The sequence below is a fragment of the Mus pahari genome, chromosome 4 (assembly GCF_900095145.1).
Source record: "Mus pahari chromosome 4, PAHARI_EIJ_v1.1, whole genome shotgun sequence".
Taxonomy (NCBI): Eukaryota; Metazoa; Chordata; class Mammalia; order Rodentia; family Muridae; genus Mus; species Mus pahari.
The window spans coordinates 132570137-132587369 of record NC_034593.1 but is presented as its reverse complement, the minus strand read 5'-3'; positions in this window follow the sequence as shown (position 1 = coordinate 132587369).

The following is a 17233-nucleotide window of genomic DNA, read 5'->3' as shown; positions in this document are numbered from 1 at the left end:
CCTTCTCTTTAAAAGAGTTAGTTCACTTCTGGTAAAGACCCATAGCCAGCAGAGGTCCTTGCCAAAGATGAAGGGAATAGAGACTAGGAAATGAAAACACGCCCCTGCCCCTGTCCCTGCCCCCAGGCCTGCTTCAGCCATGTGACCAGCAGTAAAAGTGAGTGCTATCCTTGCTGTGTGTACTTCCTGATTTTGCTGTGGATGGAATGCAAATCACTCCAACACAGATTTTGTGTGTGTGTGTGTTAAATTAAACATATTTGTAACAAAGTAAGGAGATACAAACATCAAGTATTTTTGTTTCATTCTGTTTTATTCTCTTGACCGAAAATGTTTGATCTTATACCACAGTATTTAAATATTAATTTAACATTAATAGTATTTGAGTTAGGAGCTAACAAGGAGAAAAGAACACCATTGAAGGACTTAACCACCTCACCCACTCTGAAGTTTGAATGAAACAAATAACAGAAGACTACATAAGTCTCTCTCTCTCTCTCTCTCTCTCTCTCTCTCTCTCTCCCTCTCTCTCCCTCCCTCCCACTTCCTTTCTTCCCTCCTGTTTCTTCTGCCTGGCTAGCTAAGATATTGGTTGTCTACTTTCAGATTGTGTTCAGTCTGAATGGAACTGTAAACCATCTGTCTTGGCCATTAGTCTTTATTTTCAAGCTGGAACTCACAGCAAAATATCTCCTGGCTCTGAGCTTTCTGACTTAGACCAGAACTGGGTGGTCAAAGCTATTCTTTCCCACCAATGTCCTTGGAACTTTGTAAAACCCATAATCTTGTGAGCCTCACGATATATCTACCTCTGTCTACCTCTGTCAATCTCCTACCTATTTGTCTTAGTTAGGGTTTTGCTGCTGTGAACAGACACAATGACAGAGGCAACTCTTATAAAAGACAACATTTAATTGGGCCTGGCTTACAGATTCAGAGGTTCAGTCCAGTATCTTCAAGGAAGGGACATGGAAGCATCCAGAAAGATAGTGCAGGAGGAGCTGAGAGTTCTACATCTTCACCTGAAGGCTGCTAGTGGAAGACTGACTTCCAGGCAGCTAGGGTGAGGGTCTTATAGCCCGCACCCACAATGACACACCTACTCCAACAAGGCCACACCTTCTAATAGTACCACTCCCTGGGCCAAGCATATAGAAACCATCACACTATTGTAATAGTTTTATTCATCTGGATAATATTTACTAATATAGATTCATGAACAACTGAGAATGTTAAAACTATTCTTTTGAAAAATAAGAATAAGACTCTTACTATCTGCAGAATCATACACTGAAAGGAAGAAAAAGAAGAAGTCTCAGGTTTTACATATAAATCAGGCTTAAAAATAATCTGCAAATTCACAAAATACAGCATTAGAGAATGAAATAAAAACCAAACACAATTGTCAGTAAATGATAAGTGTAGGCAGGCTTAAGTAAAAGAACTTCACATCATATTATTAAACCTACTATACATTACCTTCAAGATTTATATCCTAAAATAATGTGTTTCTGAGTGGCCAGCTAAATAATAGAATATTAGCATATTCATAAGATGGGGAGGATAGAGGGGAGAGAGGAAAAGAAGGAAGTGAGGAGAAAGGGAGGAAGGGGAGAGAGAAGATCTAGATTGAAGATGAAAATCTCCTGGAATAGAAAGCAGAACTGAAGTTAAGCACAGAAAGGAACTGTGCTTCTCAACACCGAGGATGAGACATAATAAACACAACTAGAATTATTTAGAGCCTCTTAGTAAATGAGACACAAAAAGGAATTGATGTTTACTAGTAGAAGGAAACTTTATTTGACTCTCTTAGGACATGCCCTCAAGCAGAAATCAACATCCTATTTAAATGTTTATGAAATATTCGGAGAAGTTTTTGATCCTTCTTTCATACATTGCAAAAACAAGTTATTTGGATAACATTCTCTGCTTATTGTGAAATACTAGAACACAGAATAAAAACAGAAAACAAAAGCCAATATCTTTTGATGAAAACTGCTCCCTTACACATTCTTCACGACTAAGAGTAAAAACTAAAACCACTAAACACCTAAAAACTGACATTCAGAAAACTACTGACAGTTAAACAATTCTGAGAGCAAACCATTGCCTTCAGTGTTTGACTATAAACCTCAAACAGCAAAGATAAATGAATTCCTTAAGAAGTTAGAAAATAAACAAAACAAAATAAGCAAGATCCAAGGAAAGAAAACAGAGATAAAAGAACTGAGTGGGTGAAAGGCATAAATGGAAGTGATCCTCTGAAATCAGTTAAGCAGGTGAAATGCTAGCCAACTTGATCAAGGAAAGAATGAAAAGTTGCTAATAAAACTAGAAATGATAGACAAAAACAAAATACAGGTTGGGGAAAGATTCTTATAAAAATGGAATATTTTCTTTCTAGGGACGACTAAAACTGACCCCAGCATGTTCTAGTCCCTAGGTTCAATTTCCAGGACAGACAAAATATAGTACTTGTTTTATATATGCACACATGTGCATATACACAATTTAAATGGAAGAAAGCCATTCGTCAAAGAGTTCTTGTCACCTTTGCCCGTTTTCATTTAGCCAAAACAACAGGGGAAAGCACTAATAAAGGAACCCTGCAAGATCTTGGAAGACTAGTTGTTCTTATGCTACATTTATTTTGGTTCCCAAATCAGTATGATATTTCAGGAATAAACATGAAAGCATCCTATTCAGAGATGTCATGAAAGTTTCTATTATCATTATAGTTTAACATTGTACCAGAAAGTATTAGACAGTGAAATTATACAAACCAAAAAGACTAGAAATGTAAAAATGAACAAAGTAGTAAGGCTACCGATATATCCAGAACACATTGACTTAACCTAGAAAACTCAAGGAGATCAGGCTATAATTCTACAAACAAAAACTACAGCAAGCTAGCAAGATACAGAATTGATGAACAGAACTCCCTACATACAATTAATAATCTTGAAAATATAATGGGAGATCAGATCCTATTCTAAATAAAGAGCTTAGGCTCTATTGACCATGTCCAATATAATAATTATAATAAATTATAGTACAAAAATAAAATCAAAACATTCTAAACGATGAAGGAAGGATTAGTGGGCATATGGAAGTATAGTCTTGATGAGAAGGCTCAACATCATATAGATGTTGGTTCTGTTTGCATTTATAAAGTTAGTATGATTTAATTCGTAATAAACTTTTATGTTTTTCTTCTAGAACTGGACCAAGGCATTTTCAATTTCATTTTTAATATAAATAAAAAGAATTCAAGAAATCCCAGCCCCCCCCCCCACCAAGAAAAAGAGCACTGAAGGAAATTTTTCTGTCAGGTAAAGTTTCCATGGTCAACAGGCACTGCCACAGAGACAGCCAAAGAGAAAGCACAACAGAGCATACAGCCAGACACATGTCTGAGGTCATAGGAGCTTGCATGCAACACTGAACAAAGAGTGTGAAGAGCATAAAGCTTAGAGCTTGCTATTATCTGTAATGTTAAGAGGCAACAAAGACCATCACATACACCTTATTGATTTTTATGTAAACACTAGTTCTCTTTTTATTAGGGATTTTGTTCTGAACACACTCTGTAGCCCTGGCTGGCCTTATACTTGAAGCAATCCTCCTGCCTGAGCTTCCCAAGTACTGGGATTATAAGCATGTACCACACCTTGATTAAATACAAAACCTTATCAAGGATAAATATAGGACCACCACCAACAGTTTCTTATTGGAGAGCTATGGATGTAAGAAATGTAAGAAAGAATTGGGGTTCAGTACATCTTTGTATTTACTAATATTTAAAACAAGCAAATGAATGACAGCTCCAAAAGTCAGTAATATTTTAAAGGACAAAAGTCCTAATGTAACTAAGCATAACTAAAACCAGTATAATATAACACAATGAGAAAAATAAAAAGGGCTATAATAAACAATCTGCCAATGAGCAGGGATAACTTTTGTTAGTAAATCTGTCTGTGATTCTTTTGATACTTAAATGTTGCTTTAAGAAGGAAAGGCATTCCTTTCTCTGCAGCCTTGGTCAAAGTCCTTGCTGTATACATAGTTACATATCCACTCTCTACTTCCTTGGAGAAGTTATCAATTAAATAATCCATTCCTGATGCTGTGTTCTGTGTCCATGCATCCTGGAAGAACAGCAGACAGGCCCTCTATCGCTATCTTTACTTCCATAAGTACAATCCCATGTGTCTGCACTAAGCAGTATTCACCACAGTAAATGGAGATGTTGGTATATTTTAATATCTAGGTATTTCTTTTCTACCAAGAGGGTCAAAATAGCTCTGTCCCTCTCCCTGCCACATTGCTACTTAGAAGGAGAGACAGAAAACCACACTCTCTGATCTTCGCACAGATGCCACCCACCCCTCACTTATTTTGAGAAATAGGCTGTCTGATGAAAGGCTGCAGCCGTGGTTCTCAACTGGTGGGTCACAACTCCCTGGTGTCAAATGCCCCTTTAACAGGCACCACCTAACATCTGAAAACACAGATATTTACATTACAATTCATAACGGTAGCACAATTATAGCTATGAAGTAGAAACACAAGCTATGTTATGGTTGGGGCGAACACAACGTGAGAGACTATATTTAAGGGTCACAGGATTAGGAAGGTTGAGAACCACTGGACTACAGGCAAGAGACTTCTGGTGACTCAAAAGCAGATACCACAACTTTTATTTCATGTTCCTTGTGAAAGTTGCTTCTATGCCATGTGTATTCTGTGGCCTGGACTGTGGATACATGGCAGTTGAAGACAGCTGCAGCAACTCCTTAGACACAGAGAAGAAAGCCACGTGAAGGTGGCCAAGGTTCCCCACCAACCTCAATCCTTGGATGACTTTGTGAAGAATGGCCCCAATATCTACCTTTGAACAGTTAAATGAGGCATCAATACATTTCTAAAGCTTGTAAACCCTTGTGCTTGGAGTTGCCTTTAAAAACAATAAAACAATACATTGGCTTGGCCTAACCCTAAAGGAGAGCAATTTTGGTGGAATTCTTAGTTGAAGAAATCAGTTTATTGCAACCTGCTAGAGGATGAGCATTTGGAAGTGGAGAGAACACGGCTGGATTTGACATCGTCAGGAGCAGTGTAGACAGAAGAGCGCCCAGTTTGCCTCTGATGTCTTATGGGGAAATGCTACCATGGCAGGACCCCACAGAGATGTCTCCCCAGAATCATCCAACCCCCAAGGTCAGATGCCATTTGCTGGACTGTAAGAGGGATGTAGAGTTATCCACAGAGCTAAAGTCACTCTGGTCTCCCTGGTGTAAGCCAGAGTCATGGCCACAGTGGGGTGGGTAACGCCAGGTGACGCTGACTGCAGCTCGCTGGTGCTCTTAGCTGTCTTCCTTCTGGGTATTGATGTCTGCTGTTTTAAAGACACCCGTTCCAGTCTTTTGGAGGGTTCATTGCTTTTGCTTGCCCTTGGTAACATTACTGAATTCACTCCTTCTTGATGAACTCTTAGAAATGTGAGCTTTCCAATATTTTCATTACAGGTTTAGTAGAATAAAATAGAAATAATACCATTAAATAAATTGAAATCAAACAGTGACATTTCCAGGAACAGAAGAGTCATGCCTAATTCCAGAAGTGTCCCTGAAAAGAGTGACATAAAGCATGAATCTAAAGTAATAGATTGGCAAGCAATCAAAATGGCTCGGTTTCCCATTATGAATGTTCTAGGCTATATGCGAACTGAATGAAAACTAACTCTCCAAGCCATAAGACATTAAGGTTTGTTATTGCCCTCAGTTGGCTTAAACTCAAAAGAGCAAAAAAGCAAAAAAGCAAAAAAAAAAAAAACAAAANAAACAAAAAAAAAAACTCCAAAGCACACGCTTCATGAAGGGAGAGAGGCCGGGATGAATCTACTTGTTTATAATTCTAGAATATTATTTCATCCTTTCCAAAACTGTGCTCAGTTTAAATCCAGTTCTTCCAGTGGTTTTCAAAACTTGCCTCAAGGGTACTTAATAATAGGTCAAGTTACACCACATACACAGATTTCCACTTAACCAAAAGTTACTTCTTTGACTTTAAAACTTATGAGACATCTTTCCACAGTCTGTTATTATCTTACCTGCTATGTTTCCAACCTAAGATGCTGCCAGTGACTCCTTAGCACCAAGCAACCCTTTACAGAATGGAACACAAGCTATGTCTTTAATATCTTTTATTATTATTATTATTATTATTATTATTATTATTATTATACCAGCTACTTTGAAGTCTTTCTTCTCTCTATAGCATTGATAATCACATGACATCACATCATTTCTAATATGTATGTTTACGGGAAGAAACATATGAAAATGGACCTTTGTGTTGTATTTGAGATTATATTAAAGCTATAGGTTTAAGTGGAGGGCCAGAGGTCAAGTCACTGGGTCCCTCATCTCCGTGTATTTACGCCATTAGCTGTTCTTTAGTTTTTCTCAACCATAAACAGTGAGCAGGACTTCCCTAGCCTCGATAGATCCATTCCAGGAAAACTCACACCACTGTTGTAAATGATAATTTAAAATATGATCCTGTCAGAATATGGTCCAAGAAGAGAGTCATGTGAGGAGAATTCTGAGCTCTTGAGAGAAAAACTCCAGGAAACCAAGAGTCTTGTGACCCCAGCTTCTTCACAAACATGAAATTGTTCTTGGATTATGCTTTTGTGCCCCTCCCAGGTATAGCGGATAGGAGTAAATTCTCTTCAGATTACATTACACCTGTATACTGTTGTTTTTTTTACTATGCTTCTACGGAAAATGTGGTTCTGCTCCATAAGGCTGATTCACCGTGTGCAGCCCATCCCTGTCATTGTACACTCCACTCACGTGACTCTTCCTAACCCTTGAGTGTAAATTGCCTAATGCTCTGAATAAAGCTGGCTACACATGAGACTTTAGTCCACCTTGTTTTGAGGCTCCGCTCTCCCAGGTCCCACATCCATTGTGAAGCAGTAAACACATTCCAGCTACTTTTTTCTATTACACCCCAAAATTGTCTTTGTGAACCCTTGAACTCTGTGGCCCTGTTGTGCTTACTAATTCTACCAAGGATCTTTGAGATCACAATGGTGTAGATTTTGAACTGCTAGGTAGGTGATCATGCTCTCTGAGAAAGTGGCTTTGTTCTGTACGCCCTTTACTCTGTTGCCTTATGTGGAAGCTAGAATATCCAACACAGTGTTTTGATTTTTTTTGTTTGTTTGCTATTAAAGGGAAATCCATTTCTGAATGTAGAGGTAGGATATTTTATTTACCTCAGTCCATCCTTGTCTCCTGGGACTTGTCCCTAGTTTATCTGTTCACCACACACTTGGATTTCCCTGCGTAGCCCTTCCTAGGGGAACTCAGATTGCAAGCTGGGACAGTGACTGGCTCCACTTGCTTATTTTGCCTCTCTCAGAGTTCACCGTCCTTTGCTGCCTTCAGTTCAGGGTCTTCAAATAGTTCCCATCTTCTGCTGGTATGTTGTTAGCGCCATTCAAGTCTCCACGGGGAGAAGGAACATCAGGACTGTGGCCATGCTCTATGGGATCAGGAAGCATGCAGTGGGTCTACTGGAGACTCTATCGTTTCAGCAACAGGGTTTCTTTGTTTTGTTTTGCTTTTAGGGTTTTTTTGTTTGTTTGTTTTAAGCTTGACCAGCCAACCTGTCTTTGAGAGAATGCTTTATTGCTACTTTGCTGTAGCGTTGCAGTTAAATAATTACATCCTTTAGCGTGTCCCCTACTTCATACCATTTACTGTTTACTTTCCATATTTAGCCCCTGTCAGGTCTGTAGTTGTGGCTTTCCCCTGTGTGGTACCGGATATTTTAGGGGACTGTTTTTACCTAGATTTTATCTAGACACATGGTGAGTGCCTCCGTTTATTTTATCCCTTAGCCATGTTTTAATGTTCCTTCCCTTTTCTGTTTTTGGTTTGCTTTGGTCTTTGGATGGAATCGCACTATGCAGGCTTAGCCAGCCTGGGGCTCACTATGTAGCCCGGACTGGCCTTGAACTCAGAGATCTCACTGCCTCTGCCTCCTGAGTGCTGGAATTAAAGGTATGTGCCACCACAGTGGTATAGGTCAGATCCAAACTTCTTGCTACTTACATGAAAACCATTCACTGGAATTTGTTTAGCATCTGGCTGCTTAACTGTGTTTTGGTCCCAATTTTTTTTCTAGCTCTCTTAGTTTTAAGACTTTTACATTTTTTGTTGCTGTGGTTTTATTTGTTGGTTGGTTGGGTTTTTTGTTTTGTTTTTGTTTTTTTGTTTGTTTGTTTGTATATTTGGGACAGGATTTCTCTGTGTAGCCCTGGCTGTCCTGAAAGTCACTCTATAAACCAAACTGGCCTCCAACTCAGAGATCTGCCTGCCTATTCCTCCTGAGTGCTGGGTTTAAATGAGTGTGCTATTACCACCTGGCTGAACTTCTGAGTTGTTTTTATTAATACGTACATATGTATATATGAATGTATATATGTATGTATGTATGTATGTATGTGTGTATGTATGTATATTGTACTGGCTAGTTTTGTGTCAACTTGACACAGCTGGAGTTGTCACAGAGAAAGGAGCTTCAGTTGAGGAAATGCCTCCATGAGATCCAGCTATAAGGCATTTTCTCAATTAGTGATCAAGGGGGGAGGTCCCCTTGTGGGTGGTGCCATCTCTGGGCTGGTAGTCTTGGGTTCTACAAGAGAGCAGGCTGAGCAAGCCAGGGGAAGCAAGCCAGTAAAGAACATCCCTCCATGACTTCTGCATCAGCTCCTGCTTCCTGACCTGCTTGAGTTCCAGTCCTGACTTCCTTTGGTGATCAACAGCAATGTGGAATTGTAAGCCGAATAAACTCCTTCCTCCCCAACTTGCTTCTTGATCGTGATGTTTGTGCAGGAATAGAAACCCTAAGACATATATCTTTTAATTTATGTGAATGTATATTTTAATTTATGTATATGTGTATGTATATATGACTGTGTGTGTGCAGATTCCAGAAGAAGGTGCCAGAGCTTCTGGAGATACAGGCCCCAGCTATTCTGGTGAAATGCCCGGGTGGGTATGCACGTGCTCACAACCACTGAGCCAACCCTCCAGCCCTGTTTTCTGGCTTCTTAATCTGCTACAGATTGAACATTGTGGCTGCCCCAAATTTATTCTGAAACTGTATTCTCCAGGACGACATTGGGTGGCGGAGTCTTAGGAAGGTAATCAGGCTTTAGAGGTCATCAAGGTAGAGCCTAACCAATAACGTGGAAGTTTCAGTTTTCCCATTCTTCCTGTTTAATTTGCTTTGCATCTCATTTGCATTGCTGATTAACCCCATCCTAGGGTCCTTTACCAAGAGTAACCCCTAAGTACTAGGAAAGACTGTTGTGTTGCCACGAGCCAGTCAGTGTGCAGAGTACTGAGTGAGGTTGCATGCTCTGCAGCTTTAATCCCCCGTGCTTGGCCTGGAAATGTTGGATGGAAAACTCCATGGGTAATTTATAGGTTTGCAATAACTATTATATTGTTTATAATTGTCCTATTTTTATGACTGACTATTGGAAGCCTCCTAACATGCCTAATGAATATAAATTTTACTTCATCCTAGGCCAACAAGGACTTCAGTACAATCAATAGTTTGAGGCAGCACAGAACACCTTGAAGATCTCCTACCCAGAGGCTCCTAGAAGGATTGGCGTCTTTTTCCCTCACATCCATCTGCAGCCCAGACTCATGAGTGTTTCATCGTAGTCCTGCAGGAGTCAGAAGTTTGTGAATACCATCTCAACATATGCTTCTGTAACTATCACAGCAGGCAACAGTAGGGGTCTCCACCTCCAGACAAGGTCTCGTCTTAGCAGAGCCATATGTCACTTCTGGCAGGAACGACTGCATCAAACATTAATGCCATTGGGGTGCAGAATGCCAATCCCATCTGAGGCCTGGAAGTTCACAGTGAGATTCTCTAAATACCATTTTTTTGCACTAGTAATAGGCACAGTCTTGGTTGTTTTTTTGTTTTGTTTTGCTTTTTTCAGTCTTGTTTTTGTAGTTGGATATTTGCAAAAAAAATCTTCATAATTATATCATACAGGTTTATTTCTCATTACCATGAGTTTTTACCAGAGGGAAGGATGAATTTCATCTATTGGTATCTATGGAAATAAGCACTCTTAACTGATTACTTACATACCGTCAATTGCTTTTTATTCATGGGTTTTCCTCTATCACAGAAGGAAAAGTTCATGAAATCACTGCTTATAATATTCTGTTATTTTGCTTACATGTTCTGCATTTGTGCTCTGGTACTTTTGATAAATAAATTAAAATGTTTATTTTTTTTTGTTTACTTCTCTGATTTGAGTCTTCCAACCCAGAACGAGTCCTTCCCATCTCTGCAAAGCAAACGTGTATTAATCCTTCGAGTCCGGCTCAAGATCAATTAGCCAAGAATCAACTAAAGGAAGCCAAACTTCCACGAGACCAAATTGGGACTTTTTTCTTGTTCTTTTGAACTATTTATAAAGTTTGCAACAATTCACATTGGACCGATAGTTTTAATAGCTTTCAAAGATTTATGTAAATGTTTAATTGACCCGTTTTCATAACAGCATTTTAAGGAATGTTGTTTCTGCCTAACTTTGGGCTGCCATAGCTGGATGGACAGAGAAGACAGAGGGGAGATCTTATGGGGACAGGATGAAGAGGAGGGCCAGCATAGGTTGCTGATTCCAGAGAGAAAGAAGTCATGGCTGGTGGAAACAGATAACATACATGGGACATATACCCACGAAGAACATATTCTCAAATCTAATGACGCCTTACAGAAAGATCCTTTTCTGAAGCTAAAGGCCTCCCTGTGTCTCCCTTCCTCTGCTCCTCAGATGCTCTGACCCATGTCTTCCCCCCTCTCTCTCTCTTTTCCTCCTGCTGGAGCTGAGCTATGTACCAACTGCTCCCTCCTCAGACTCTCCTCTGCTGCGTGCAGAACAGGCAGCAAGGAGCCTGACCAGAGACAAAGCCGTGCAGAACAGGCAGCAAGGAGCCTGACCAGAGACAAAGCCGCCAGGCCTTCAAGCACTATTATGACAGAGTCCAAGTCAAACTAAACAGTGGAGTGTGCCTAGTAAATTCAGGGAATTAGACTCTCAGCCTGGCCTCTGTGATGGTTTGTCTATGCTCAGCTCAGGAAGTGGCACTATTTGGAGGTGTGGTCCTGTTGGAGTAGGTGTGTCATTGTGAGTGTGGGCGACAATACCCTTGTCCTCACTGCCTCAAAGTCAATATTCTGCTGGCAGCCTTCAGATGAAGATGTAGAACTCTCAGCTCCACCTGTACCATGCCTGCCTAGATGGCTGCCATGTTCCCACCTTGATAATAATGGACTGAACCTCTGAACCTGTAAGCCAGCCCCAATTAAATGTTGTCCGTTATAAGTCTTGCCTTGGTCATGGTGTCTGTTCACAGCAGTAAAACCCCAACTAAGACAGCCTTCAAGACTTCACATATATGGCTATGTTTTTGAAAAACTTTTCCCAAGGCTCAACTTAGTTCCCGGCTTTTAACTCTGGAATCCCGGATGAGACTTTCCACACCACCTTTGATGGTTAAGAAGGAACTGGGTGGTGGCACTCCATATTTCATAAGGGCCTCCATTTCTACATACTTCACTCAACAACTGCTTACATGAAGTTTTCTTTATTACATAAATATATTTTTAAGGAAGAAATGTGACCTCATTCTGAGTTAGCACTGTACAAGGACCAGGTTGCTGGTGATGAAGGTTAAATAAAACCCAGCCTCTACTCAGAGTACACAGACCAGAAACAGTAGGGCTCAGGTCTCAGATATGATACATATCTACCCTGTCCTCTCACTGGATCATTGTCAGAGACTCAGAAGTGTCAGGTGCTTTCCAGTCACAACGTCACAAAAAAGAACTAAAAAGCACAGCTACAGTCTACAGTTAACAGTAGAGATAGCAACAAAAAGGGCTTAGCTGGAATCAGCAGCGCGTGCTGGTCCCTTATCCTGCCCCTATGTTTGGGTCACATGATGCCCACTGTACCAACTGACTGATGGTCCCAGCTCATCCTCTTGACTTCTTTGGATCAAGCATATGTGTTTTATATCACTGTGATACCTTGAACCAACTGTGTTGGGGTTTCTTCTTCTCCCTCACCTCCCCCCACTCTTCCTCTCCCCTCTTTTAAGTACTGTGTGCCCTCTTACCCACCCCATCCTTCCTCATTACCTAACATTACCCTGTCTTGGTCTCCTTTCTAGGTTTTTAGGCTTTATCCAATCTTCTTCATCCCATTCCACTGAAGACGTTTTGGAGTTAGCCCTGTAGCACATTTCGGATAGGGAAGACCTGAGAGGTACGGCTTTGCTTCCTGAATCGCTTTCAGTCAGGGGCCCCCAAAATTTCTAACCATGTTCTTAACCACCATAGCTACACAATTTAAACACTAAGACAATCGCAGGTCGAAAGGTCAGCCTTCTCTCTCTACAATGAAAAGAAAATGTTTTCTATACACACATGTCCCAAGACCTTTTTAAATTAAAACATTTTGGAAGAAATATTTTCCATTTGAGAGGTGGTGAAAAGTCCAACTCGGTTCTGCTTGGGGCATTAGTTTGATATAAAACTGATCCTTCCATAGAATATTTTGTTAATTTCCCCACCATTAAAATACCTCAGCCAGACATATTCTCTTTGAAATTAATTCCAATTTCTTAACATTAAAAGGTGATGACTGGAAGGAGCGTAATTTCATGCTGGTGTCTCTGTGGCTTGGAATAGCATTATTAATGTTTTTATTCTGACTAAATATGTGAGTTAAGTCACTGTGCATGGTAGACATGTGGCACCATGTTTATCTTAGCTATGCCTAGTACAAGAAAAAAAATCAAGAGCAATTCATAAATCTACTTTTGTTCCTCTATCCATTATATTTTTACAAGTGAAATTTCTACTAATAATGTTTGCCAGCTAATATGAACTATGGAAATATAGTGTACACTATGAAATATGTGAGACTATATTAAAAATAGGTAATTGTGATTATAGTCAGCGACAGGCCTTGTATCCCAAGCTTGCAGCAGAGGAGTGAATGAGCCCAGTCCAGCCTTGATATGGTCAACTTAGGATACCACTGTTTTGCCAGAGTCGTAATGGGAGGTATTATGAAGATGACATTGGGTGTCTTCTTCAGTGTTGTAGCTTAAATGTGGAATGCCCCATAGGCTCGTGGTACCATTTCAGAAAAGTATGGAACCTTCAGGAGGTGGGTCTGTACTGCAAGAAGTGGCTCACGGCAGTTGGGCCTTGAGGCTTACCACGAGACCCCACTCCTGCTTGGTCTCTCTCCTTCTTAAGTGTGGATGCAGTGTGGCCAGCCAACCAGCCCCCTTGCTTCTGCTGCCATGGCTTCTCTGATTGCTATAATGTCTGCTTCTATCTGTTGTTCTGGATCCCTCTGGAACTGTAAGCTAAAAACAACCCTTTTCTGCTGAAGTTGCTCGTTTGGTTATATTATCACAACAGAGAGAAAAGATGCCCAGTGTCCATTCCAACTCCTTTCCTGTACTGCAGAGCCGAGAAGCTAGTTAACAGTGAAGAACCATGGCATGAAGCAACGTTAAGGAAAGGGACATGTTTTACTGCAAGTGTTTGGGAACCTAGTATTTCATTGGCTATTGCCTCTCGCCTCCATTCCCACCCACCTGAGCTTTCCTCATCAGTGCAGGGGAAAGAGCCCTTGTCCTATTCCTGTCTTCCCCACGTATCCTTCCCAGCTATTTCCCAGGGAGTACCTGCTGGTAGGAAGGTATCAGGGACTAGAGAGGAGAAGAATTTCCCTTCAGGAAGTAGCTTGACACACACAGCACCAGCAAGTAAGTAGGAAACACAGAACGTCCATTGTTCACTCACCATGGTTTAGGCAGAAGACGTGAGCGCAGGAGCCACACACCCTCCATTAACCACGGTCCTGGACAGTAGTGACAGCAGCTGGCACGCAGGCCTCCAGGAGCCTGTGGCCCCTGTGAGAGCTCTCACTGTCCACTTCCTATGTTATGATCTCAGTGAGTTCCAGCTGCCTCAGGGGCACAACAAGGGTGGGCTCTGGGTGGCAAGCATCTTGCTTTCTGCATCTCCAATGCTCACAGAACCAGGACGTCTAGGCATTACTATTCTAGATGAACCCATCTGACTTGGTCTTGCAACTCTACTCCTCCCAACAGCTTGACACCAGTTCTCAGCAAGATGCCATTTTTATTTGTTCTGGATGGTATTCAACACTGTTAACGCTACTGGAACGCCACAGACACAGTGGTGCCCAAGGAGCTATGGTGCCAACAGGAACCAATCTGCTATACTAAAAAAATAAGATTACACATCACAAATGCACTGTGTCTACAGAGAGGAGACTAAGAATTCCTGTGCTGGGGGAACATTACCAGTGGTTTATGGAGTGCTGGTTTATGCAGGACCTTGCACAGGTTAGCTCAGCATTCTCCCCCCTGAGCCACACCCTCAGTGCTATCTCAGGAACTTCTGACATTCAGCCTTTCTTTGAATCATTCATGTCAACTTCAGATCACATGACAATGAACAGAGTAAGCTGATTGTGTCACCAATAATAAACAGACTTACCCATCCTTTCACTGATTGTTGCAAATAGCTCGGGATGTAACACACAGTCATCGCTACTTTGAAATCATTCTTGTCATTAAGTTGCACACAGTGGGAGCTTTTCTAGCCTACACACTTGTACAGGGTATCTTGGCTGCAATTCTCTAACTCTACATCACAAAAGTGCTTCACCTCCAGTCAGTGAAGTCCTTCCTCTCAGTAGGCAGTCTAGATACTGACATTGCCTTCCAGTAAACAACTTATTTCCATTGTTCTGCAAAGCTAAATATTTTAAATAAGGATTCTTAACTCCAGGAAGAGTGTGAAAGTTAGACAACGGCAGGTGTGTGCAGCTATGCCAAGTACAAACACACACACATATGTGTGTTACAGATGTGTCAAGAACACCTGAGGGTTCGAATCCCACCTGCAGTGAGCAGTCACAGCTCCCTGTCACTAACAGCTCTGAACCAGGCAGTCCTGTAAGTCTAAAGCACAACACTTCCATGTGTTTCTTTCCCCTGGTATGCTGGCTGGGCCAAGAAGTTCTACACAAACCTTCCTTGAACACACCCACCAACCACCCAAAACCAACTGCCATTGGGCTCCTCACTGGCTCAGCAAAAGCACACTCTCTGCTATCCTGGTGACCTGCCTTTGACCCCTGAAACAGACTTTGGAAAGAGGGAACTTTTTCCATTAAACTCCCTAAAGTTGTCCTCTGATCTCCACACCGTGCTGAGGCACACAGACACCCATACTCACATAGATTCGCAACAATGAAAAGTCTAATTTAAAATAATAAAAACCATGCACAGCCTAGGACCCGAGGACTACTGGTTCTAAGGAGGCAGGGAAGGCCGTGAGTCTGTCTGATGCTGAGGAGAAGACCTGAGGCCAAACGAATCTGAGACACAGGACTGTGTCCGTTTACTTGGAAAAGTTTCGCCAGCAGCAGCAACAACAAAAGAGATCTGCAAGATGCACAGACTATTCAATTTTTTCCATTAAAATGTGTATATACTTGAAATATGAAAATGCTTGTATGTATTTTGTCAAGTTAGAGCATCCTTGAGGACCCTGGGGTGCTTTTTGCGGTACCACTGAGCTAGACTTCATTAGTGCTGTCATCTACCCTGATCTGCATAGTTGAAATCAGTTACAATGGCTCTCCTCAGCTTGATACAGAACAACATTAACTTTGATTTGGGGCATCTGTGGTAAACTAGTCACCACTATGAATCTCTCCAACGTCTGTAAGGCTCTGGGATTACTACTTCTGCCTGACATTTTATGGTAAGGCAGGCAACTACCCAGCTTCCTTTTGTGAGTACAATTTGCACTGAAAACAACATAGATCTTTCTAGACTAGTGGGAGCTTTGCTCTCCCAAATATATTCTCCTCCACTGACCCTGGCCCAGCTTAATACAAAGGCATTCACCATGCGGTTTCTCAGACAGGTGTGGCTAAGTCCCACCTCCTAAAATTTCCACAACCTCTCAAACACCAATAGCTATCAGCTGGAGAATAAGTGTCCAATCATGCATGGGGCTGAAGGGACGTTTCACATTCAAATCATAACAATGCCCAAAATAAAGGGAAAATTCTTCCCATAAAATCATATGGGTGAAATTATATCCCCACTCCACCCCCCCTACACCCCACCCCCACACTGGTCATCACACTGAACCAAGCGCATCACTCTTGGTCTGATTCCAACAATTTTACATATTCACTCATCCAGCTCCTACCATGTGCTCTGCACAGCTAGCTCCTACATGTTCTTGCCTTTTACTCCATGTTATGATAGCCATGTGGTTAGAGAACTAGGAAAGAAGGCAGATCTTGATGAGCTGAGTTCAAATGCTTCCCTTTCCACTAGTTATACTCAACATCACCCAGAGATGCATCAAGAGAGTAGTGCCAGGGTTTATGCCAACCACAAAGCTAAATGATACATTTCCTTTCCATCTTGGACCCGAACTAACAATAGCATGAAGCTAAAAAGGTAAGCCCACAAGAGTAGATACAATTAACTCTACTTTCCTGGCCAAAGCTAACAGGCTAAAATGGAGAGTTTGAGGCAGTGCAAATGAAGATGTGTCGGGGGGGCAGCCACGCTCTGTTTCCCACAAAGCCTCATCTCAACTCTAATTCTTGCAACGAGTATCACCTGTCCTTACTCTCTTTCTCCTTCACTGTTTCACCCACAATTCCTTGCCTCCCACAGCCGGAACAACCTAAGACCTACCTCGAGGACCTGGAACTTCCTCTGCCCTGTGGTTGGAAAGACTGTCACCTGTATATTGTCTTCTGCCCACTCAGGTTTATATAAAATTGTTCCCTCTTTAAATAAGTCATCCTAGTTTGTCATTCTGTGTCTTATTCTGCCACAGTGATTGGTGTCAGAAAGTTGCCTTGCTTGTTAGTGTATTCAGTGATTAGCCTTCCACATTAAAATAGCATTTCTGTGAGAATCGATCCATTCTTATCTCCTTGTACAAAGCTCAAGTCTAAGTGGATCAAAGACCTCCACATAAAACCAGAGACACTGAAATTGAAAGAGGAGAAAGTGGGGAAAAACCT